This window comes from Melanerpes formicivorus, unplaced genomic scaffold (assembly GCF_026170545.1).
Source record: "Melanerpes formicivorus ecotype bairdi unplaced genomic scaffold, bMelFor1.0.p_v2 SCAF_150, whole genome shotgun sequence".
In the NCBI taxonomy this organism is placed as follows: domain Eukaryota; kingdom Metazoa; phylum Chordata; class Aves; order Piciformes; family Picidae; genus Melanerpes; species Melanerpes formicivorus.
Genome location: NW_027142502.1, coordinates 431,154 through 455,387, shown reverse-complemented (window position 1 = coordinate 455,387; position 24,234 = coordinate 431,154). Strand labels below are relative to the sequence as shown.

Below are 24,234 nucleotides of genomic sequence, written 5' to 3'. Positions count from 1 at the left end.
CATTTTAATAGTTTTTGACTCATGTTGTCTTTCTTCACTTCCATTTAAGGCTATAGGAGCTTGAACTATTAATAATTGCCTCAGAAAAATAGCAATAAAATATTGTAAGGTTAAAGTGCCTAAACCTGACCAAAAATTGTATTTGTTTTAAGTGATGAGAATAACATAAAAGACAGTGAAATTGTTTAAGCCTGTATGAAAATTATCCTTGCTTTTATCTTCAACACAACACTTGTGTTTCAGTCATGAAACTGCAGCCAGTAGGGAATCCTCTGCAATTTTCCAAACAGAAATGAAGTACTGCATTTTAAAGGGTATCCTTTAAAAAGCAGGTAAGTTCTGTAGTAGTGATTTTATATCAGCTGTTATAAAACCTGTGTTAAAGAGAAGCAGCCCTTTTGGCACCAGGGAAGCAATGCTGAAGTCTGAAAGTAGTTTTGATGTGCTTGCAGAAACTGGTACAGTTCTTTGCTTTAACAGTGTCTGTACTAGGTTACAGCAAATGAAGACATAACTCTTTGTTTCATTAAAGAGAGGGCTTGGCACAAAAGAGTCCCCAAAAGGATAACAACTATGTGTCCTTTCAAAACATGCAGGCAGCAACATTTACTAGCATTTACATATCTGAAAAGGCAGACATAGTATCACAGTAGTATCACAGTGTCACTAAGGTTGGAAGAGACCTCAAGGATCATCGAGTCCAACCTGTCACCACAGACCTCATGACTAGACCATGGCACCAAGTGCCACATCCAATCCCCTCTTGAACACCTCCAGGGACGGTGACTCCACCACCTCCCTGGGCAGCCCACTCCAATGACCAATTTAGAATAGACATGTGTCTGCCAAGAGCTCCCCACCCTTAAGCAGCCAAATGCTGGTTTGATGAGCACTGCTAGGTCTAAGCCATGTGAATCCCAATGTCCAAAGATACGCCCAGCTCCAAGTAGATCATGGGCTTACCAGGCCATCCCCACCCTTAAACCAGGACAGCTCTGTCTGAAAATTGCTTAACCAAGCACTGAGGTGATGAATTCAGAAGGAGCTTCAGCAATGAAGTTTGTGAGCTTTCATGAGCCTTCCTTCAAGTTTCACAACTGGTTTCCCAAGTCATGGAGTGCAATTGTGCTGTCTGAGGCATTAAAAGCAAAGAATGAGCAGCATGAAAAGGAACTATGAACATGTATGAACTGCAGCATGATTGAGTTGAAGCTGAAATAATCTGTATACATGAATACTTTGTCTGAAAACCAGGCACTTTCCAGGGTTCATGCACACCAACTGAATTAGTGTGGACGATTACAGGGAGGGCTGTGACAATGGCTCGCTCAAGAATCTATTGAAACAATAATCTGTAACAAATATTTCCAATTACTTGCTCAGCTACAGTCATGACAGTTCCCACCTCTTATGTTGCCTGAAATTTGTGACTTTAATATGCTACAGACTATATTTAAATATTCATTTGAATGCCCATTCTAAGCATGCCAGTGAAAGAGGGCAATAGATCACAGCAGTGGTGAAGGGAAAAAGTAGCTCTGTGGCAGCAAATGCTATCTCTTTTTGAAGCATATTTTCAAACTAAAGAAGAAATGACATTTTTTTTTCCCCTATTGTTTTGTCAAACCTCATACAAAATGTAGTACATTATTGAAAGCCTGCTGTAAGATTCTAAAGAATGAAAACAAAATACTCCCCAGGATTGCTGTTTACAGAGTTTACAAGGATTTCTGCCCGACTCTACCAGACTTCCTCCCCGTTACATTCTGCAGAACCTTCTTGATAAAGGATTCTGCTTTTATATACATGTATTTATACCTCTATTTACATGTGTCTGTTTATCTGTTTGTGTGTGTGTATCTATACATTGCCTTGGGGATTTACACTGGACTTGATCTGTTTGAAGAGATTAGAGAAAATACTCATGCAATAGTCATGAAAGCCTTACCGTGGACTCACTCACCATCTGTTTGCTGCAACTGGCTTCTGGGATAAAACAGAAGGTAATACAGAAAAGGTTTATTGTTTAAACAAAAAAAAAAAGGCCTTTCAATCAATCATCTGAGTAGTGGATCTTTGTTCAGAGTTTTAAAGTAATATAGAACACTCAATATAAAAGATTAGTTGTATATAGAACCTATTACTATCAGTCATGAGCTACCATACACCAAAAAAAAGCTGTTTCTTTTTTCTCATATGCTCCTCTGTGGATAACTTCACTTCTTCATGCCACTGACTCATAAAGGTACATTTTCTTTGGGTGTCCTGGCATGCCAGAAACTTCTTTCAAGCATGAGGAACATCGTGTTTTTCCACTGAATCTCCCCACTGCATGGAAAAGCAGATGAATTGTTGGAGAATTGTTCTTGGAGAAGAAAGTTTTCTGTGTGTTTGTCTGGAACAAGAAATCTTGTGCTGCAAGAGATCTGTGTGATAAATAGTGTTAGGCATGAAAATTTTAATGAGTGCAGATATTATCAGAGTTGTTCTTTAGCCCCCAAGTGAATATTAATGGCATGTGTTTTGTATTTCATTATACACTTTTTGAGACCACTTAATTAATGGAAAATACTTCTAGTCTCAGAAATCTGCTGGGCTTGCAACTGAGTAAGATTTTTGTGTAAAAGTAGTGTGATTTGAATAATCAGTTTTTGGCTGTCACTGTGAAATTGCTTAGAAGACCTCAACTAAATGTAGAGTGGAGAGGAGTGGGTGGAGAGGAGTATCAACCAGGTTGGAAAAGACCTCTGAGATCACTGAGTCCAACCTATCGCCCAACACCATCTAATCAACTAACCCATGGCACCAAGCACCCCATCCAGTCTACATTCAGTACTTACTGCTCTAAACATTTGCTATCCTCATTCCAAATCTCATGGCACCTTTAAAAGAAACAAAAAGGAGATGAAAAGCAATGAACATCAATAAACAGCAATTATTTTCTGGCATGTATTTGTTACAAGAGATGAGAGGACATACTCATGCTTTTGTGTAGAGATGATAGCCACTGGATGTTGAGTTTAAGAGACTGTAACACTGTTTCCTAAGTAAGCCCAAGATCACCCAATGGTCCTCTCAGTGATGCATTCTTTTATGGACAGTTTGCTTTTGTTGACTCTTGGGTTGTTTTTCTCTTGAACCCAGAGTTATGGGGTTTTCTTAAGATCATATCTAATATCTAAATAAGCCAAACACCACCAAATGTTCCTTTTTATTGTGGGTTCTAAGAACATGTAGATTACAACAACAAATCAAGAGCTTTTAAAATAGGACAAGAGAAAGTGATAAACTGATAAGGATGAGTTAGAACAATTCTGTGGCACTGACACCACAACTAAGGGTGGAGGAGCACAATCCAGCCAGGCATTGTAGGGGCATAGAAGAAAGCTCTTACAGAGTCTCCCTGCTAGTTAATGGATGACTACAGTGTAACAAAACAAAGTAATAAATAAAGTGAAATAAAGAAAATCTTTGAAGGAAATAAACACAAAAATCCTCGTAAACCACCACCCAGAAGTATATTTTAGGCTAAGATTCTAATTGTTTTTTCATATTTGAAGAATATAATTTTCCTTAATTGCTTTCAATACAGCTCTCTCAATCTCTACTTACATCTTTAATAAGCTAGTTATGATTGCCTTAATGGGACAAATGCAGCTCAGGTTAATCACAGAGATGCTGTTTAGGGCATTAAATGAGGGTGCATTTATCTTCCAGGTTACACAACCTGACACTGTGAGCATCCCCCAGATACTCAGTAAACTCCAATTAGGCAGCTCATCTCACTCACTTCCTGAAGTCCTTCTTCCTTGCCATTGACTGGTAAAGAAGTTAGTCTCAACCAACCACATTCTTGCTTATTTCTAGGGTTTGATTCTGCCCTTTTATTTATGCTGAAATAGTACTGGCAGAAAAGGAACTAGTTCCAGAGTATTGTACAGAATACACTAAGTTGGCAAAACATAACCACAAAGTATCAAGTTCCAGATGATTCACATTGAACAGACCTGGCTTCACCTCAGTTTGAAAAGCACTCCAGCCATGAGGAAATCCATTGAAGTGCTTTGTCAGGAAATGTGTCTGCTTAAGATAGATGCAGACTGACTTCTGATAACATGTGGGCACAATGTCAGTCACTGCTTGGATACCAGATAATTGGAATTATCCACTAATCCCATCACAGCAAATTAAATCTGGGTGCATGCAAGAACACACATGAAAATGGACAATATCTCACTAAAACCAATTTCAAACCAGACCAGCCTCCCCTGATTTCTAAGTATCATGGCCATGAGTATCTGCTTTCTGTTGCAAATAAGCTCACTTGCTAACACCCCTCAGTTAATACACAAATACAGGAATCATGGTAGTGATTTAAGTGAGCCTGGAAGCTGCCCCCCCAAACAATTAGAAAATGGCAATCTTGTACAAAAGCCTCTCCAAGGAAAAGGATGAAGATTTCTAAGTACTCTTCTACAGATGCACCAAAACCAGGCTGCACGGATAAAGGATTGTGTCAGTGAAAGCTACAGGTGTGGAGCACTGAAAGTTTTCAAGCACATTGTATGGTGACATAGTTTGAACCAATAGTTGTGATTCTGTGTAAATATGAACAGGAGTGTATGTAAGCTTTGTGTATTGTTCATAAATTCAACCATCTTTTGTCTGTAAATAATTGCAACTGAAACTCCATCTGCACACTCTGTGCGTGTGAGGGGCTAGTGGGAGAAAGAGAAGGGCAGAGAGCAACACAGGATTGAAATTTGGAGAGCTCTTCATCCTGAAATGGTAAGAAATTTACTTTGGAAACACTGGGTCGTCTCATGAAAGAAGTTTTCTGTTTCCTAACAATATTCCACTAAGAAATTAAACACCAAAAAAAGGCCTCATACTTAACAGCTTCCTCTTTGATGCAAAAAGAAAGCAAGCAAATCCATGGCCAGGTGTTGCCTCTTAGCACCCCTGCTTGTTGGCTTCTTGGTGGTACTTTAGAAGAAGAATGACTATCATTCTATCTGCCCTGGGGGAAGATGCAGGAGGGCAGAGGACCAGTGCCCCAGTGCAAAATCCAGGCCAGCTGGGTGGAAATATCTCACCTGTATTTAACCTGGACTATGCTTTGCTTCACTTGAGATGCCAGGACTTGGTGAGGTAGGTGGCGGAATCATAGAATAATAGACTGCTTTGAATCAGAATGGACCTGTAAATGCCATCTAGTCCAACCTTCACTGCAGTGAGCAGGAACATCTTCAGCTAGATCAGGTTGCTCAGAGCCCCATCCAACCTGATCTTGAATGTTTCCAGGGATGGGGCTTCTACCACTTCTCCAAGCAACATGTAAAAGAAATTCTTTTTATCTACTCTAAATCTCTCCTCTTTTTACTTTAAACAATTACCCTTTGTCCTGCCTCTGCTATTGTCATCTGACAGGCTCCTCTAAGTACTGAAAGGCTACAATAAGGTTTCCCCAGAGCCTTCTTTTCCCCAGGCTGAGCAACTCCAACTGTCTCAGCCTTTCTTCATAGGAGTGGTCTTCCAGCACTCTGAGGGATGTATTGTAGTTAAACAGACTGTTTAGTGGGAGGCAGACCCCCACCTGTGGAGCTGTCTTGGCCACCACTCTCTGCAGGGTGACAACAGGAGCAGAGAAAGTTTGGAAAGCTGCGAACTGCTCCTTTGAGACTCCAAAACACCTCTGTAATAACCCTGCTTTTCTATCACACTGCCTGCTGCTCAGATGAGTAAAGGCTGCACAGACAACTAGAAATATTTTTATAGACTGTGAAGTTAGCCTTGTTCTATAAGGAAGTGAAACAAGGAATATTAAAAATAAAAGGAAAGTTCTGGGCTGTGAAGCTGCAGTTGATTACCTGCTCATTATCATGGTCTCCAATGGTTTGTCCTGACAAGTGTGAAAACGCCCGAAGAGTGTTGTGGTTCATCCAGCTCTCAGGCTCTGAAGCTCATGGTAGACTGCATAGCAACTCACTTTCCCAAACTTTCCTGAATAGAATAGAATAAACCAGGTTAGAAGAGATGATCAAGATCACTGCATCCAACCCAGCATCCAACACCATCTAATCAACTAAACCATGGCACCAAACACCCCATCCAGTCTCATCCTAAACACTTCCAATGATGGCAACTCCACCACCTCCCCAGACTGTGTCCAGTTCTGGGTCCCTCAGTTTAGGAAAGATGTTGAGTTGCTGGAACATGTCCGGAGAAGGGCAACAAAACTGGTGAGGGGTTTGGAGCACAAGCCCTATGAGGAGAGGCTGAGGGAGCTGGGGTTGATTAGCCTAGAGAAGAGAAGGCTCAGGGGAGACCTCTTGCTCTCTACCTGGAGGGAGGTTGTAGCTACGTGGGGGTTGGTCTCTTCTCCCAGGCAGCCAGCACCAGAACAAGAGGACACAGTCTCAAGCTGCACCAGGGGAAGTTTAAGCTGGATGTTAGGAAGAAATTCCTCTAACCTGTTTCAGATCCATACATTGTTTGCAGCAAGGAGACTAATGCTCCAAGTTCTATATTTATGAAGTGCAACCAGGAGTACAGAGGAAGAAAAGACAAAACTCATGCCTGGGAGGTTTTGGCACTGAAAGCCTTACACATCAATGTTAAGTACTGATGAATATTTCATTATTAATTTTTTAAGATGATGTTCTAAACATGCCCGTGGCTTTCCATAGTCACAACACAGACATATATTTCTGCAAAGAGCAAGAAAGGTGCTGCCAGTCATTTATAATTTGAACTAATCTGAGAGTCCTAACGTTTTCAGGTTTCTTCCTATCAGCACTTACAGTGGCTGAAATTCTCTCATATGACTTTAAACCTGATTATTGTAACACAGCCAAGCTTTAAAGGGCAGAATATTTGAGGAGTTGGTGCAGACAACACAATGACTATGTATAATCTGGTTATAGAGCTATAGCTTTGTTCAGACACAGAAAGCAATAGGAAAAGGCTCTGAACAGCAACCACTGATGTAAATTCTACATTAACATCATTTCAGACACACCAGTAAAAGGATTTTTTTAAGTAATGTGAAGGAGAAGGTAATGCATTCCCCCCACACACCCCCAAACACAACTCTCAGAGGAGTCTTTGCAAACCAAAGTTCCTTCTCTTTACTCTCAAACACAAAATTCCTGGGCTGTAATCCCTGTTTTGGGCCTTTTGCCACAAATTGACATTAGATGAATGCTGAATTTACAAACTGAGAGACAACAGGATTTGCTGACTGATTGAATTATCTTCACGCAGTCCAGCACTTCTGCATGTCAGATACTATTGTAAACTAGAAAATATTTCTCAGGGTATCACTTATGCAAGATACTGCACTAATGGAGCTAAAGAATTAACACAAATGACGTGTGCTACAAGACAGTATAGCTATTTTTGTGCCCATTTCTCAAACTTCCAGTATTTTCCCCCTGTAAACCTCAAACTGAATTACTTATGTGTGCTCCTGCTGAGATAGTCAGGCTATGGGATTTTTTTTTCCCCCCCTTCCTCCACCCCCTACCTGTCAAGATAGTCTTTGTTGAGCTTTGTGTCATGTGGCATTAGGAAAGCTTTGTTCTGGGAGTTTAATTCTCTTTTTTTCCAAGTCTGCTGTGGTGTGACATTTACAAACTAATGCACTTGCCCTTTATGTAGCCCCTAACATAAATCCCATGCCCAACAGGAATTACGGATCATTTTGCCTCGAGAAAGAGTTTCATCTGCACTCAAGGAAATTCAGAAATAAACATGGGCCACAAGACTTAGTGCCTCTTTCAGCAGCAGCTCTCTTCATGTACACAAACTGTTCACTCCTTCCTATTAAAGTCAACGTTCAGCGTTACATTTACACTTTAATTGAGGGATAAAGGATTTTCACGCTCCTGAAGACAGCTGTCATAAAAGTCTTCTAAGAAAAATAAATGTTTTCATAAAATTAATGATTTTTTTCCCCCCAAAACCCAAACCAGAGTTATGCAGCCAACTGCTTGTCCCTTTTTTATCACATATATTTTAGTTCACACAGAGAGAGTGATTGCCCGTTGGAATGGACTGCCCGGGGAGGTGGTGGAGTCACCATCATGGGAGGCGTTTAGGAGGAGACTTGATGGGGTGCTTGGTTGCATGGTTGAGTTGATTAGGTGGGTTGGATGATAGGTTGGACTTGATAACCTTGAAGGTCTCAGCTGGCTCAGTTGGTAGCGCATCAGACCCTTAATGGGAAGGTCGTGAGTTCAAGCCTGCAGTGGGCAGTAGTGTCCTCCCTGCTCTAGTCATGAGGTCTGGGGTGACAGTTTGGACTCGATGATCTTTGAGGTCTCTTCCAACCCTAGGAATACTGAATGTCTCATTTACTGAATGTCTCTTCCAACCTGGTTTAGTCTATTCTATTCTACCTTAACAACAACTCCCCTCTTTCCCTGAGTTATTTTCTGCTTCTCTGAACAACATGGCTGAAATATGCTGCTGCTGCTTTCTTTGTGCCAGCATTTTATTTCCTTTTTGAAGGTAGGAGCCTGTAAATAGCACTAATTGACTACAAATTTGCTCACACAAACTTTTAATTGGCTATTATGGCCATTCTGCTGCTTTATATGACATAATGTTTGGGGCCCATTTGTGTCACTAGACATTAAAAAAATGAAAGGGTGAAGCATGTATCGTGCCCCAGTCCCAGATCAGTTGTTACCACTCTTCCCTTCCACATAACGTCATGCTTTCAACCAGGGCAAAAATAAAGACACCAAAGCACATTTTAATTAAGAAATAGGATAGAGAAGTGAATCATTCCAAAAACAAAAGGAAATGTGCCTTGGAAAATGAAACACTCTGGGTGTATTTGAAACCTAATTGTTTGAAAGATGAAGCAGCCTATGTTTAACAAATGTTTTTCCACAAAGCCATGGTGAGCCTCCTAGAACATGATATGAAATAGCAGGGCAGCTATTAAAGATTGATAAATTGCTGTAAGTACATTTTTTTGTATGAGAGTTTGGCTCTATTCCTCCTTGTAAATGTCTCCTAGAGAAATCACTGCAGAACAGGAAGTTGTTTATATCTGATTCTTACAACCTTCAATGCAGAATGAAGACTTTTGGTCCAGCTTTTCAGTAGCCCCCATATGGAAAGCTTCCTTGCATGTTTTTCACTGTTTTTAGCAGAAAAGAGCAAAAAATGACCACTTGACTTTTCAGCAGTTACAGTAGACACAGGATAGTAGATAACTACTGAGATTTTGCTCCAATATAGAACTAGGTTGGAAGAGACCTTTGAGATCATTCAGTCCAACCTATCATCCAACATTATCTAATGAACTCAACCATGGCACCAAGCACCCCGTCAAGTCTCTTCCTAAACACCTCCAGTGATGGTGACTCCACCACCTCTCTGGGCAGCCTACTCCAATGGCAAACAATTCTCTCTATGAAGAACTTCTTCCTAACATCCAGCCTAAACCTCCCCTGGTGCAGTTTGAGGCTGTGTCCTCTTGTCCTGGCGCTGGTTGCCTGGGAGAAGAGACCAACCCCCACCTGGCTACAACCTCCCTCCAGATAGAATCATAGAATTGTTTTGGTTGGAAAAGGCTTTTAAAATCATGAAGTCAAACTGCTAACCCAACACTACTAAGTCAGTCACCACTAAACTATACCTGTAAACACATCTAAAGGTCTTTTGAATACCTCCAGGAATAGTAACTCCACCACTTCCCTGAGCAGCCCATTGCTGTGCTTGGACAATCCCTTTGCTGAAGAGATTTTCAATTAAACCTCCCCTGGTGCAACTTGAGGCTCTTTCCCTCTTGTCCTATTGCTTGTTGCTTTGGACAAAAGATCAATCCCCCATGGCTACAACCTCCCTTCAGGTAGTTTTAGAGAATATGTTCTCCTTTCAACCTCCTTTACTCTAGCAAGAGCTGAGCTTCAAAAGAAGATAAAAAACAGAGGTCTTCTAAGAAAATAGCCTCTGCAAATAAGTTGTTCAAATCATGAGTGTAACCACCACAGCTTTTCTGGGAACTTGAGATTAGCAGTATTAACCAAATTATTGTCATTCAAATTGAAGACAGCTTCCCCAAAGTCATCAGCAAGGTTTGTCAGTGCCAGTTCAGGATGCTCTCATGCCACAGCTGCGCCTGCACTACTCCTACCCCGGCCCTCACTGCAGTGCTGCCAGAAGAAAATAGCTGCTACTTCCAGGGCTGTTATGACATTAAAATCCCCTCCTGTGATTTGTTGTAGCCACCTGTAAGTGGAGTTAATCTGCTGAGGCACAAAGCTGAGCCTTCTCCAGTGACAGTTTGTTAGTATAAACCAGCTCTCCTGCCCCCCTGGTGATGTATGGCCATCAAGCGGGTCACAGTGAGTCTCCAGTTTCCCCAAGGGCACCCTTTGCACTAAAATGTGCAGAAGCACAGCTACTGTGGGAGGAAGAGAAGATAGCTACAAGGAAGGGTTCAGGTACCAAAAAATTAGACTGGTATCAGTTTCAGGCAAGGGAGCACAGAGCGGCCAGCCTGCCATCGGGCAAGTGCCAACCACACTCGGTTACTGAGCTCTTGTCCCTGTGTCCTTTGGGCAGGCTGGCTAAGTGAATGATCATATCTTCCTACTGGACTGATTTTAAAAGCAACAGCTTTTAGCACAGTGCTATCCTTGGCAGTGAGATATCCCCAAAATGTTTGCCTTGTCTTCCTGTGTACTGAGGAAGGCTTAATGAAACTGATAGGAACAATACCTGCGGCTTTTCAGGATCCACCCTTTAGTTTCTGGAACCACATTAGCCTCAATCTCCTCATGGTCACAACTGCTGCAGTCATGCCTGGAAATGCAGCTCTGCTTACTGAAGATGAGGGTCATGCAAGCAGAGAGGGGGTATCCAGGGTTGCTCAGTTTGGTTTATCATCACTGGCACCTTGTTCTTCCTGAGCCTTTCCTTACATCTGTTGTCTAATCGAGCTCTTGCTGCACACTTCAGGCATTCATCACTACAGCAGGTCTGCTGTATTCCCACACTCTCTCACACACAGTCTGTGTGTGCTTGGTGTTATAGTGGCACATTTTTCAATGGATGTAAGAGCTTCTGATGATGAAGCAGAGAGTATTGAAAATAGTGCTCACTTCATTAAGAATCTGCTCAGTGTTTACCTCCCAGTTCTGCCATCTTCATTAAACTGATTACTATTTTACTGCTGTGTCCAATCCTTTTTCCCACTGATGTCCTGGTGACTGCAGTGGGAATGGGAATAAGAGGCAATGACAGGCCACTTTCCCTCCAAGAAAACCAGCCTGGTTTATGTCTTGTGAAAATGGCTGAGAGATTCAGAAGCCTCAAAAGATGGTTCCATAGTGGTTTTGGTGTGACTCTTAGAGAATGAGGAGACATATGCTTCAGTATGAATGCAGGTATACGTAGAACAGAATTGCAAGTATGAGTTTGAATGTATTCCACAAATGTCCACAAAGCCTCAAAAGTGTCTTACTAATTATTATTCACTAATCATATCCATCATATAAATCTGTTTTCATTAAGTCTCTGCTCCCATACTGAAATCACACCTCAGACAGTGGCTACTCTTAACATTGTCTCCATCCTCTCATGCATTCACATGCCATTTGGTATCAGTTTTCTGTTTGATGACACAGTAAAAGTCACCTAATTAGGTAACAACAACTTAATGTATTAACTACATCCTTGTAAAACCACATGAAATTTGTGGGACAGGTTTACTGCTGATGTTTTACTACCATTTGCTTTCATTGCCTTCAGTTGGATTTTGACCCTTAGCAGGATCAGAGGAAAAATTCTGACCCACTGTAGAAATCAGTAGCAAACCTTGAATTACTTTAAGAGCATTGGGGTTTCTCTTCTAGCTCTCCATGTGGCAATCAGAGGAGTTGTTCTCATGAGAAAGCCCTGCTATAACAGCCCTCTGTGTGTAGCAACACTTTACACACAGGACGTGCGGACCCACTACTTTTAAACAAAGTTAGAAGAACAATAGCAGTCTCAGTCAGGCACTCAGAAGATGGGAAATGCCAGAAGGGAGATTCTCTGTATAGCTTCACTTCAGACCCCTTGTGTGCTCTGGTAGTCATACTGGTTACTGGGTTATTTTTGTTTTCCCTCAGTCCTCACTGAATCACAGGAACTCTGGCGGATTAGCAAGCGGTTGTTCAGTATTTCATTGCACAGACTTTGTTTGATGTGCTCTCTGCCCCCCACCCCATCCCTAATGCTATTTAAACACAGTTTATTTCCTCAGAATTTATATCATGGCACTGGTCATTGCTTCCCCCTGTATTAATTCTCACAGGACCCATTATTCTCGGTGTGCTCTCCAAAGCTGGATGCACAGAAGTAGGAACATCAGAGGGGATAATTTAGGGCGTATGCTCTGAAATACCTCTTCCAAAACTTCAGGATGCCAATTATTAGAGCTCCACATATCATGGCAAAAGAACTCACACTTAAAAAGTTCAGTGACTTCAAGTGTGAATAGGAAATCAATAGAACAGAAGAGACCAGGTTGAAAGAGACCTTTGAGATCATCGCATCCAACCTATCATCCAACACCATCTAATCAACTAAACCATGCCACCAAGCACCCCATCAAGTCTCTTCATAAACACCTCCATTGATGGTGACTCCACCACCTCCCTGGGCAGCCCATTCCAATTGCCAATCACCCTTTCTATGAAGAACTTCTTCCTAATATCCAGCCTAAACCTCCCCTGGCACAGCTTGAGACTGTGTCCTCTTGTTCTGGTGCTGGTTGCCTGGGAAAAGAGACCAACCCCCACATGACTACAACCTCCCTTCAGGTAGTTGTAGAGAGCACTAAGGTCTCCTCTGAGCCTACTGATTTCCCTAATATTTGGTCCCTATTATGAGGGACAGCACTGCTGACATCCCTAATACTGTGGGCATCAACACTACAGGATATGAAATACTTGAGCTCGGTTGACATAATAAATATCATCCTGGAAGGCAGTTAGTCAAAGCAGGATAGAGTTCAGCAACTTCTGTGTTATTCTTAATTAATTTTACAGCCCGTCCTCTGAGTGAAGCTTCATAAATGTAAGCTCTGTGCAAACAGATCTATGGTACCAGGCACCTTGTAAATATGTCCTTACACAAGCAGTAATTCTTGAAGAACAAAACACTGGGATTGCAGAAAAAAAAATAAATCTCAAGTGCTCTCAGCAACTCTTGTAACTCCTGTTTCCCACCCCCTTGTGGAGAACATTTCGACTCTTTAGAGTGCTTCTCTAACAATTAAAATGCATTTCATTTAGTCGTTGATTTGTCAAGATGTTCTGCTTAGTAAACATCAACCAAGGTATTTGCTGGCTATGACAGATGGGTGATTGGTGGAAGTTCCACCTCCAGCAAGTGAAGAGATGGGAACAAATAAAATGTTCCACTTTCCTGGGTAGATATCATAAAGCTCCGCTTGAAAGTCAAAGGAAAGGACAGTTCTGAGTAAGAGGTGTCCTGCTGATGTTTAAATGCTTACATTTGTGAAGATGTAGCAGCCCAGCAACCTGAAAAAGGTATTCACAGGCACTACTGTGGGACCACAATGAATAACTAGACTCAGAAAGAGGTGGTGCCTATGATTATTCATTGCATTTTATATACAACGGCACATTCAACACTGAAATACGAAGTTTGTGAGGTTTCTTATTTTCTATAAACATTTCACTGAAGCTTTGGAGTGAAGTATCTACAGCAAGAACTAAAAATAAAACAAAAGGAACTTTACTAGAGCATATTCCTGAGTACTAAAGCCAAGTGAATTAGGGGAAAATAAACATGTCATAAGTAGCATGAAGTAAATTAGATTTTAATAGGATTGCTGATATAGCTTATGAGCAAGAATGGAATTTTTCTGTATTTCTGGTAAATGTAAAACAAAAATAAAAGGGAAATGAATGACAAAATGAAGACCAAAACACCCAGTCACTACACAAATCTAGCCTGACTGCCATTCAACTCTCATACAGCCAGACAGTCAGTTGGTTTTAAACCTAGCATAGATCTTGGGAATTGTATTCAGTTGTGTGCTATGTAAGAGGGTGAGTGAACAGAATTTAAAACCATAGAATAGAACAGAATAGACCAGACCAGGTTGGAAGAGACCTTTGAGATCATCGAGGCCAACCTATCATCCAACACTATCTAATCAACTAAACCATGGCACCAATCACCCCATCAAATCTCTCCCTAAACACCCCAGTGATGGTGACTCCACCACCTCCCTGGGTAGCCCATTCCCATGGCCAATCACTCCTTGTATGAAGAACTTCTTCCTAACCTCAAGCCTAAACCTCCCCTGGTGCAGCTTGAGACTGTGTCCTCTTGTTCTGGTGCTGGTTGCCTGGGAGAAGAGACCAACCCCCACATGGCTACAACCTCCCTTCAGGTAGTTGTAGAGAGCAATAAGGTCTGCCCTGAGCCTCCTCTTCTCCAGACTAAGCAACCCCAGCTCCCTCAGCCTCTCCTCATAGGGCTTGTGCTATAATGAACATGGTCTTCATGTTAAATGGGTTCACATAAGGCTAGATTCAGTGGGAACCTGAGTCCATTTCTGCCAAAACTGTCAGCAGATACACCTTTGACATTAGCAGAAGCAGATAAGTGACCTGGTAAGACTAACATCTTGAAGGATGCAAATACACTTGTAAGGCTTGGATCTTGTTTATCATAACCTATTTTTTCTTTTCAGTTACCTATTTTGTCAGGCTCAAAATTCTCAACATGAGGGACAACATCATAAGGTCTGAAGAGTTTGGAGATCAAGTAGCCTCCCTAAAATCTAATGTAGGGCAGATGCTTGCAACATGTCACTCCTTCAATTCACTGCTGAGTATCTATTAAGTTTTTCCTGGATCTTGCAATGTAGTCTAGCCACTCATTTCAGGCATCTGAGTAAAATAAATCTTAGATGGAAAGTTGACCTCATCACCAAATGCCATCTATTTATATTGGATTTCATCCTTTCAAGTGGCCTCTCTGCACATATTAGAGGCCGAACAATTAAGGCCTTTGGTTCAGGGAAAGGAAGGGCATTGGAGGTCACCAGCAATATGTATCAGATTTTAGCCAAGAAAACTTCTGTAAGTATGTTATTAAATCACAAAAATTACAGATTAATGCTCCACTAAGAAGGCAAAAAACTGCTGAGTTTGCTTCTGGACTGCTCTCTGATGCACTGGAAATAAAGCTGGAGGCTGGAGACGATTAATCTTGGGATTGAAATTTAAGGCAAAATATTTATGTGAAGGACCCTTAAGGCACATTTCTCTATGTCCTTTTTTAACTTCTCCAGAAGTTCTTGTAATGCTCAGAAAAGTCTTTTAAATCATATTTCTTGTCTTGTGCAGCTGTAAAATTATTTTGTTCCTCTTAGATTACATAGAAGAAAAGTTTCTTCAGCACTAATAAGATTTTGGATGAAGAGCTATCATAAAAAACAAATAAAATAGCCTTTCCCAAGCCTTTTCTTTTCACTCAAAGACCTCTCTAAACTCTTGAGGGAAAGTAGTGCAGATAACCTTACAATATACTACTTCTGCTCAGTGGATGAGCTGGAGGATTGAGGTGATGAATAAATAATGCACTCAGCAATAACACTGACCATTTGTTTTCAACCTGTCACAACTGCAGTTACAAAACTCTTAGACAATCCTTGAAGACATTAGGAACTGGCTTGCAGCTAAGCCTGAAGGTACTCAAACCTCTGTGGACATAGATGTGCGCTTATAGCATTTGGCTGTTTGTTTCCCAGTGATCATTGCTGTACAGACCACCTGTGGAGGCTTAGGAAGGACACCATTGTTGGAAGAATAGGTTAACTAGTACTGAGCCTAATGAGGAGTATGGTTTTATAGTTCACCATGATGATAAAAATGAAACAAATGATGAGACACCATTTAGAAGTCAGACTTCCCAGAGAACAAGCAGTCATACTGCCTCAGGACACAAGAGACTGCTCTGCCACAAGACATATGTGATACGTCTTCAAGACTGGAAGATGACCTTTTCACATCAATGAATTATGCAGTGACAAGGTATCCTAAGGGTAGGGCTCATTATCAGAACAAGGAATTGAACCCAGGACTGCTTTGTCTTGTTCTTTGATCACTTCCTTCAGAAAGCCAGCAGGTAAAGAAAGGCTGGAGCATTTAGCTGTGTTTAGACCATGTGAACATGATCTCCAGCACTATAAGCAAGGCAAATTTAGCCTCATGTAAGTGGATTAATTGAGCAAGTACTCATCTCTGAACTGCCCTAAGCTTTTTTTACTTCTGAACCTCACTGCTTTCTCATGTGTATGTCTCAGGATAAATGTAGTGAAGGTGAGACTGCAGTAACTAGAGGCATTGAGATAAAATAGACATATAAGGAAAATCCTGTCAATTTATATTGAAAACAACTTTTTTTCTTCAGCTAATATAGGAAGGCCATTCTGGTAGTCAAATACTCCTGAAAGCCAATATATTAGTTTATTGCCTAGCTCTGTTAGCCCTTTTAGCCATTGTCACTGTTCTCTGTGCATCACTAACTTGAACTCTGATAGCAAACTTGAAAAGAAGTCTTACACACCCTTACGCCAGGTGGAAAAAGTCAGTTAGAAAGAGAGTACAGAGGCTATGCACTCAGTTTACATGCTCCTAAATCTTTCTTCTCCCTGTTCAAATGTGTAAAGTCTCCAATAAGGAATAAGAAATTACTGTGCATTCTTAGACTGCTGAAAAGGTTTGCAAAAAAAAACATCTTCCAGCCTTCATGAACTAGACAGGTTGCCAGCAGAAGCCCCACCAGTTTCTCACTATATATGCACCAGTGTGCCCCAAGAATTCATTTGAAGTGATACAACATTTAGGAGAAGGGGGGGGGGGGGGGAGTAAAATAAATGGAGAAAAAAGGAAAGTTCTTTTTATATCAATCCAGAACAAAAATATCCTCCTAACTCTTTGAAGGACACACTGAAAAGAACTCCTGTGCATGTGGACTAGGCACAAAACTGCTTTCAGCAGTAGAAAATTGCCTGGACTTTATGCACAATGGTGTAGATGCACATGAAAGCCACTTGAAAACCAAAAAGGAGTTAAGAGAACTGTACAGTTTGTCCATATGAACATAGCTGATGTGTAGCTAGAGAGGGGAATGTGCTTTTGGCCTGAATCTGTTTTCAAGCTTTCAGAGAAAGAAAAAGAAAAGCAGTAAAGAGCTTTGGAAAACTTATAGCTGATCTAGGGCCTGAAGCCAACTCATCTTTAAAGCGTCTTAAAACCTATTCAGCCTCTTATAACAACTTTGAGAACTCTTCTGTGGCCCTCTGATAACACAAAAATCAACTTTTTCAACAATGAAGAGAATTACCAAGGAGGGGTGTTAATCTCTAATTAACACATAGCATATGTATGTACAACATGGAATTTATCTCATCCTACAGCAGCCAATTTCATGCACTTAACAGTGTCCCAGGGTGTACCAAGCCAAGAAGGAATGCAGAATTTAGTGGCTGTAGATTATCTGTCCACAAATTTTATGTAAGAGCCAGAATTAGGCAGCAACATGCTATGGTATTATGTGCATTAAAGCTGTCACGGGCAGATCTTATTTCAGTTTAAGCACCGTTCGAATCTTACATGATCAGGTCTCAATGTTCTGTGGAAGACTGAAGGTGTGGAGCCCTGGCCCCACAAATGCACTGGGAAGCCTGCCATTGGTTTAGTGGAGCCATTATCTCTCCCCAGATCTTGAAAACATTTAATAGACACAGTACTTCCCAGTGTGCTCTCTGGGGCCAGGCAGTACAGTAAACATTCACTAGCTTTAGCCTGAATAGCTCTGGCTGAAGGCAGAGGAAGACTGTCTGAAGTCCCATCAGAAAGTAGCTACAAACAGCTTGTAATGGGCATAAAGATTCACTTTCACCAGGCAAAGGATGAACCTTGGTTTTCACATTTTCCCTACTGCACAGAAACTGTGAAGAGAACACCCATGATGATGATGTAGCTGCACAAATGCAGCTTAAAGAACGTGAAAACAAGGACTGCCACTGCATCTCTTTTGGTTAAGTCTGCATTGATGAATAAGGCATACTAGTCAGCATCAGGAAAGATAACTCCACAGAGTTTCTATAACAAATTATACAGCATAGGTATCCCTTGATACCTGTGAAATCTCATGATCTGTTACTTTGGTAAAGGTTTTCTCATATTGGAGAACCAAACTCCCCTGAAATAAACTCCCTGCACCAAACTCCCCTGAAATAAACTCCCTGCACCAAACTCCCCAAATGCTAATAGCAGTCTTGGAGCAGCTGTTAAGCAGCTAAACTTAATGCAAATAAAATAGCAGCTCTAGCCACTACCCAGTTCTTCATGATCCTCTTTATGCTCTTAGGACACTTCAGAGTTATCTGTGAAATCAGATGCGTGGCAAAACAGCCATGCAAAAGCATCTGCATATGAAAAATTAAGTGCACCTTACCTGTCAGTCCTGCAAAGTCTCATGCTTGATTTATGCACTAACCTCCTGAATATTATCCAAGCATCCACCAGAAAATTCTGTTTTTCCAGGCATCTAACCTTGACTTAATCTGATTGACAGAATATGTTTTTCCAATATATTCCTGGACACATACAGGATCAGTGGCTGCAGTATGTGTGGCGGGAGGTGGATGGATGAGGTAATTAGAGATGGGGAAACTCACTTTCTCCTCTCTCATGCATGTGATAGGATCAGTGAGGAGAGCAGTGAGATGTTTCTTGTTCCTCCCAATGGTTCAACCTTCTCCCTCTGTGCGTGGGTGTGAGCCAAGATATATGTGTGTGCACAGGGCTCTGCTCCTCTAGAGGGACATGAATTATTTCTTTTCTGGCTGCTCTTTTTGCACATTTGGGAAGATTTACTTTTCTGAGCTGGTAGCTAAGAACTGAAGCACAGACAGAGCAAACAATGTTGGAAATTGGGAATGGAGCTGGCGAAACACCAACTGGGTCTGCAGGGTCCCCAAGTACCAGTAGTGAGAGAGAGGTGAGAGAATTGTTTGCTGAAACAAAAAGGAGCAATTCTTACCTGTACTTTTTTCTTTAAAGTCAGAGATTTCTAGGTCAAGATCTGTACCTTAAGGAAAGTGGGCAAGTTCCCACCTCTCATGAAACAACCTTTCAAAGTGCTTCAGAATTCAGTTCTGAGGATTTCTGCAAGACAGATGTGTGCCTTGTGGGGGAGTTAGCTAATCCTAATCTGGAGACATTTTAAATCAGAGCTTCTGAAGACAAGTTCTCTCTCCTTTCTTAAGATGAACACATGCTGCAGGTGAATTCTCTGCTGAAGAAAAGTATTAATCTAAACCACAGAATGACAGAATCACAGAAAGTTAGGAGGTGGAAGGAAGCTCCAGAGATCATCCAGTCCAACCCCACTACCAAAGCAAGATCACCTAGGGCAAGCCACACAGGAATGCATCTAGGAGGGTTTTCAAAGTCTCCAGAGAAGATTCCACAACCTCTCTGGGCAGCCTGCTCAAATGCTCCATCACCTTCACCATAAAGAAGGGCCTCACCTTGTTCAGACGGAACCTCCTGTGTTCTAGCTTGTACACAGTGTTCCTTGTCCTGTCACTGGGCACCACCAAAAAGAGACCATCCCCTTCATCCTGACATCCACCCCTCAGATATTTATAGATGTTGGTAAGATGCCCTCTCAGCCTTTTCTTCCCAAGACTAAACAGCTCCAGGTCTCTTGGTCTCTCTTAGTAGGAGAGATGTCCCAAAATCATCCTCATATTTACAGAATTCAAATCTCCTAACAGAGTCCAAAGGGTTTGTCCAGCACTTAAGATAGCACACACCTCCTCTGGGAAAGAATACTGATGGTAGAATGAAAACTCACAGTGGCATCTGCCAGTGATTAATTACTCCCCTATTTCCTCAGTTACAGTGGAGAAAGTGTCTAAGAGTACAAGAGCAGAGAAGTCTGTCTATAGCCAAACTTGGGAAAGTCAAGATACACCATAGGAGGAGGGCTTGATAATGAGATTAGTTCTCACTGAGAACATGCTCACTGAGATTGTAAATCCAGTATATATTTTCCTAATCCACTTTTCATTCCAAATGAGTCAGCTCACTATTCAGAGTTAAAACAGCAAGCTGGAAAAAAAAAAGCACTTCATGATGCTTTCCTTTCTGCATGGTTTAAGCCTGTTGTTTCAATTAAAATTTTCTGATTTGGGCTGGGTTTTCATTTCACAACTTGCAACAGAAAGCTGAAAGCTACCTCCCCACAACATTGTCCCTTTGACTGTCTAGCATAAACAAGGGATTTGAACTGCTTCATCCTGGTGCTAAAGAATGGGTATAGGCTCTGGTGCTACCATAGGCAACATTCTCAGTACTCACAATGAAAACAAGTAAGGATTTCAGTTGAAACTTGGGTCAATCTGACAAAAGGCAGGTAAGCTTTGTGGCTTTAATACATAACTTTGGCCTAAATTTCAAACAAACCTGGGGCAACTCAAGCTTTGCATTTAAGTGGTTTCATATGGCTCTCAAGTGCAGGTCATTTGCCTTAAATTTCAGTTGGGAGTTGGAGTTTGCTCGGTCCTGAAAGGCACGGTTAAATCTAGGGGTGTGAACCCATCTGGACTAAAACTGAAGGAAGTATTGGCACAAAGCTCAGCAAAATGAGACTGCCAAAACTTGAAACAGCTCAGATATATACATCTACTCAGAAAGAGAGTTTTTTAAAAGTCAGTATTTTGTCATAATCACAGCCCTTCTAGTCTGCCTCACTCAAGAGTTGGAGGGAAAGGGAGTAAAATTCAAGTCACCTATGGCCTTATGACCACTTTGACTAATTTAAGGAAAGCAGAAATTTATATATTTAAACTTTTTCTAACACCTTCTACAATGCTAATCAAACCTAAACTAGGTCATGAAAAATTCAGAGGCATTTGGTCTAACACCACAGTGGAAACAGAAAGGAGAGAGGGGAGGAATGAACAAAAGGGCAGAGGAGAAGAAAGAAGGGTGGGGGAGAGGGTGGTGGAAAGAGAGAAGCATAACATTGAGCAGAGTTTGAAATCCATTAAATTAAAAGTCATGAATGTCTGAACTGGAAGAATTTTGATGGGCATTGTTAAGTTGGGAAGAATTTTATGGCTTGCATAGGTTAATTTGTTCATTATTCAAAGGGTGAGCTCAACCCATGGTAAAACATCAGGCTGCATTGGGTTATTAATCTCCAGAATTCTTTCAAGTTTATTTTCAGGGGGTTAGGAAACGTTACTCATACAGTAAAAATGCATAAAACTATACTGTTTATCAAACCTGCAGAATCTCCCAAGTACTCTAAATAGCTGTTTAAAATTAAAGCAGACTGCAGAGACTGAATAAACTGTTTGATAAAGCAGTGCATGTAACAAACAGCTCTAACTGAGCTTTTATACTGTGGGGAAAAAAAACAAAACACCCTCCTTGCAAAAATGTCTGTGTTATAATGTGACCATTGTTCCTCTGGCTAATTACTGCTGTCCATGTCAGTGGGAGGCCTTGCTGTAAAGCAGCAGGAGTATACACCTCCCATATGCATGGACTTTTTGGGAGATCTTATAGGAGCAAAAAAAAGAGCTAGGGAAAAAAACATACAAATGAAAACAAAGATCTAACAGTTTATTTTTCTAGGAATGAAATCAGTGGAGCCCATAATACACTCTCTATATTTGTTGGAGTGTGCACTCATACATGAGTTACTAATCACGGATAAGAGTGTCAATGTGATAACCAGCCTTAAGTGCATAGTGCCATTCAAAACAGCCTCTTTGAACCTTGGACCAGTTCCAAGCTGTTCAAAGGAAAATATGTTTTAACTTAGGCCATTTTTATTTTGTATTTTAAAAAGTATTGTTCCATTTCATAGTGGAGGTAGCTACATAGCCAAAAGCTTACAGATAGCCTGTATGTGTCTTGGAAGGTAGAGGAGAAAGTGAGCAACACCTGAATGAAGTGCAAGCTCCATGTGGCGAAGAAGTAAATTCCCATCACTGGAAATAGAAATGTTGTAGAGATTTAAATGTGTTTGTTGCAACTGGGAAAGACACATCCACATACCATGCACTTCTTGTCCTAGAAGCAACAGAATAGCTTTCCAATTCTACTTACTTATATATTTGTAGTGTTTGGTCCCTATTGTAATAATACTGGCAAAACAACTACAATAAATCCTTAGAACGAGCATTTCCCCAAATGCTCTTCACTGCAGTTGGAGTTTGAGAGACATTTTCTGTGGAAAATGGTAAAATAGAGGGCAAAGACTGAATGCTTTTGAAATGTAAATCCCACATTAGTGAAACCAAAGCCTTTTAAAATGGCAGAAAAGCTGAGCATTGAAATACGACCCCCTACCCCCCCTTTTTTTCAGTGTTGCTTACATTCATTGGATTATGCATGAAATATAATTTTGAGGGGGAAAAAAAGAATCAGGAAGCCAATAATATTACAAACCCATAGATTCAAAAAGCTGCCAATTTAAAGACACACAAATCATCAGCTTTACCAAATTGTTCTGATTGCTTCCTGCTGACATCAACAGAAATGTTGACATCAAATTTGCTGGGGAAAGGATTAGGACATACATAGAAGTGTGGAAATATAACAGAATTCCTGAGGGCCACAGAACATATTCCTTGTAGAACTTAACAGATTTTTTTCTTGTACACACATTAAAGATGCATTTTATAGTCTATTATTAATTCAATCATCTCATCAATCACAAACCCCATGATGTTGCACACCTATTTTGTCATCCACAAAGAAAAAAATCTTACACTTGGAAAAAACATTGCAGCTAAATTGTAAGTGAAAAGGCTTTTCAAAACATGAAGAGATTAGTTGCTAAAACACTAAGCAAACCAAGGTTAGCAGTAAGAATGTGGCATGACTTTAGAAGACACTTCTAGCCTGTTTCCATTTGACTGTGGGAGTTTTGAGCAGGCACTGAATGCTTTTCCAGGTAAAACCCAGGGCAGATACACGTTTTTACTCTCTTGTTCTGCTCACAAATAGAAATCAATCTATCTCATTGAGACCTGGCATTTCTATAACTGTGTTTTCTTGGCTTCTACACCTGGCTTGAGCTGATGTGTACAAGAGAGAAGATAGACTTCTGAGACATTCAAATGTAGCACCTCTTGATTCTGATTTTGAATTCTCACTGAAAATGAAGCTAGAAAAAATTGCTCTCTTTTTTCCCCCCCTATTACATTCCCCCTAACATGAATTTCAGTGAAATGGTAGTGGTAAAGCAAATTACCCACTATACTTAGTAATTTGAGTCTTTGTATATTTTTTCCCCTCCCCACATATTGTCTATCCTTATTTTATCCCAAGCAGTTAAGTGGAATAAAAAAGATCTTTTGTTATGATTATTACAGCTGTGCAGAGTTTCAGATGTATACCCTTCTAAAAAGTTCACTTCAAAATTGACAGTATTTTATTAATGTGAAAAATCAAGTCCTCCTGCACAAGCAGAATGTTCTTCAAGGTTGAGACATATTTGTTTATCCCACAATAAAGGATGGTATAAGCCATATAAGCAGATATGTTCCCTGCATGACAAGCTCCCCTCTTAAAGGATGAATATATATATGTACCTGGCAAACACCAAATGAGTATCTCAACTAGGTTGGCAAGGTTGGATTAACAGAAGTGTTAAGTTGGAATAAAGCAATGGAAAGAACTCTAATACAATACTTAATGCAAGAGGGAGTTTCTCAAGCATAAGAGAAGGAAAAAAGAGAATCATAGAATCAATAAGTTTGGAAAAGATCTTAGAGATCATCAAGTCCAACCTGTCACCCTACACCTCATGACTACTAAACCATGGCACCAAGTGCCACGTCCAATCCCCTCTTGAACACCTCCAGGGATGGTAACTCCACCACCTCCCTGGGCAGCACATTCCAATGGCTAACAACTCTCTCTGTGAAGAACTTTCTCCTCACCTCGAGCCTAAACCTCCCCTGGTGCAGCTTGAGACTGTGTCCTCTTGTTCTGGTGCTGGTTGCCTGGGGGAAGAGACCAACCCCCACATGGCTACAACCTCCTTTCAGGTAGTTGTAGAAAGCAATAAGGTCTCCCCTGAGCCTCCTCTTCTCCAAACAAAGCAACCCCAGCTTCCTCAGCCTCTCCTCATAAGGCTTATGCTTGAGGC

At 41.0% G+C, this 24,234-nt stretch overlaps 1 long non-coding RNA gene across 3 annotated transcripts in view; it reads right to left on the bottom strand.

The window, feature by feature from the left end:
- LOC137456973 (uncharacterized) overlaps positions 1-24,234 on the bottom strand; it is a 53,696-nt gene that overhangs the window by 7,296 nt on the left and 22,166 nt on the right. For 2 of the 3 annotated variants that reach the window (XR_010991179.1, XR_010991180.1), the window contains exons 2-3: positions 5,871-6,003; positions 2,841-2,882 (exon numbers count right to left, since the gene is read on the bottom strand). This is a non-coding gene — a long non-coding RNA (uncharacterized lncRNA). Of the gene's footprint in view, positions 1-1,948; positions 1,987-2,840; positions 2,883-5,870; positions 6,004-24,234 lie in introns of all 3 variants that reach the window. The other variant, XR_010991181.1, reaches the window with a different exon arrangement.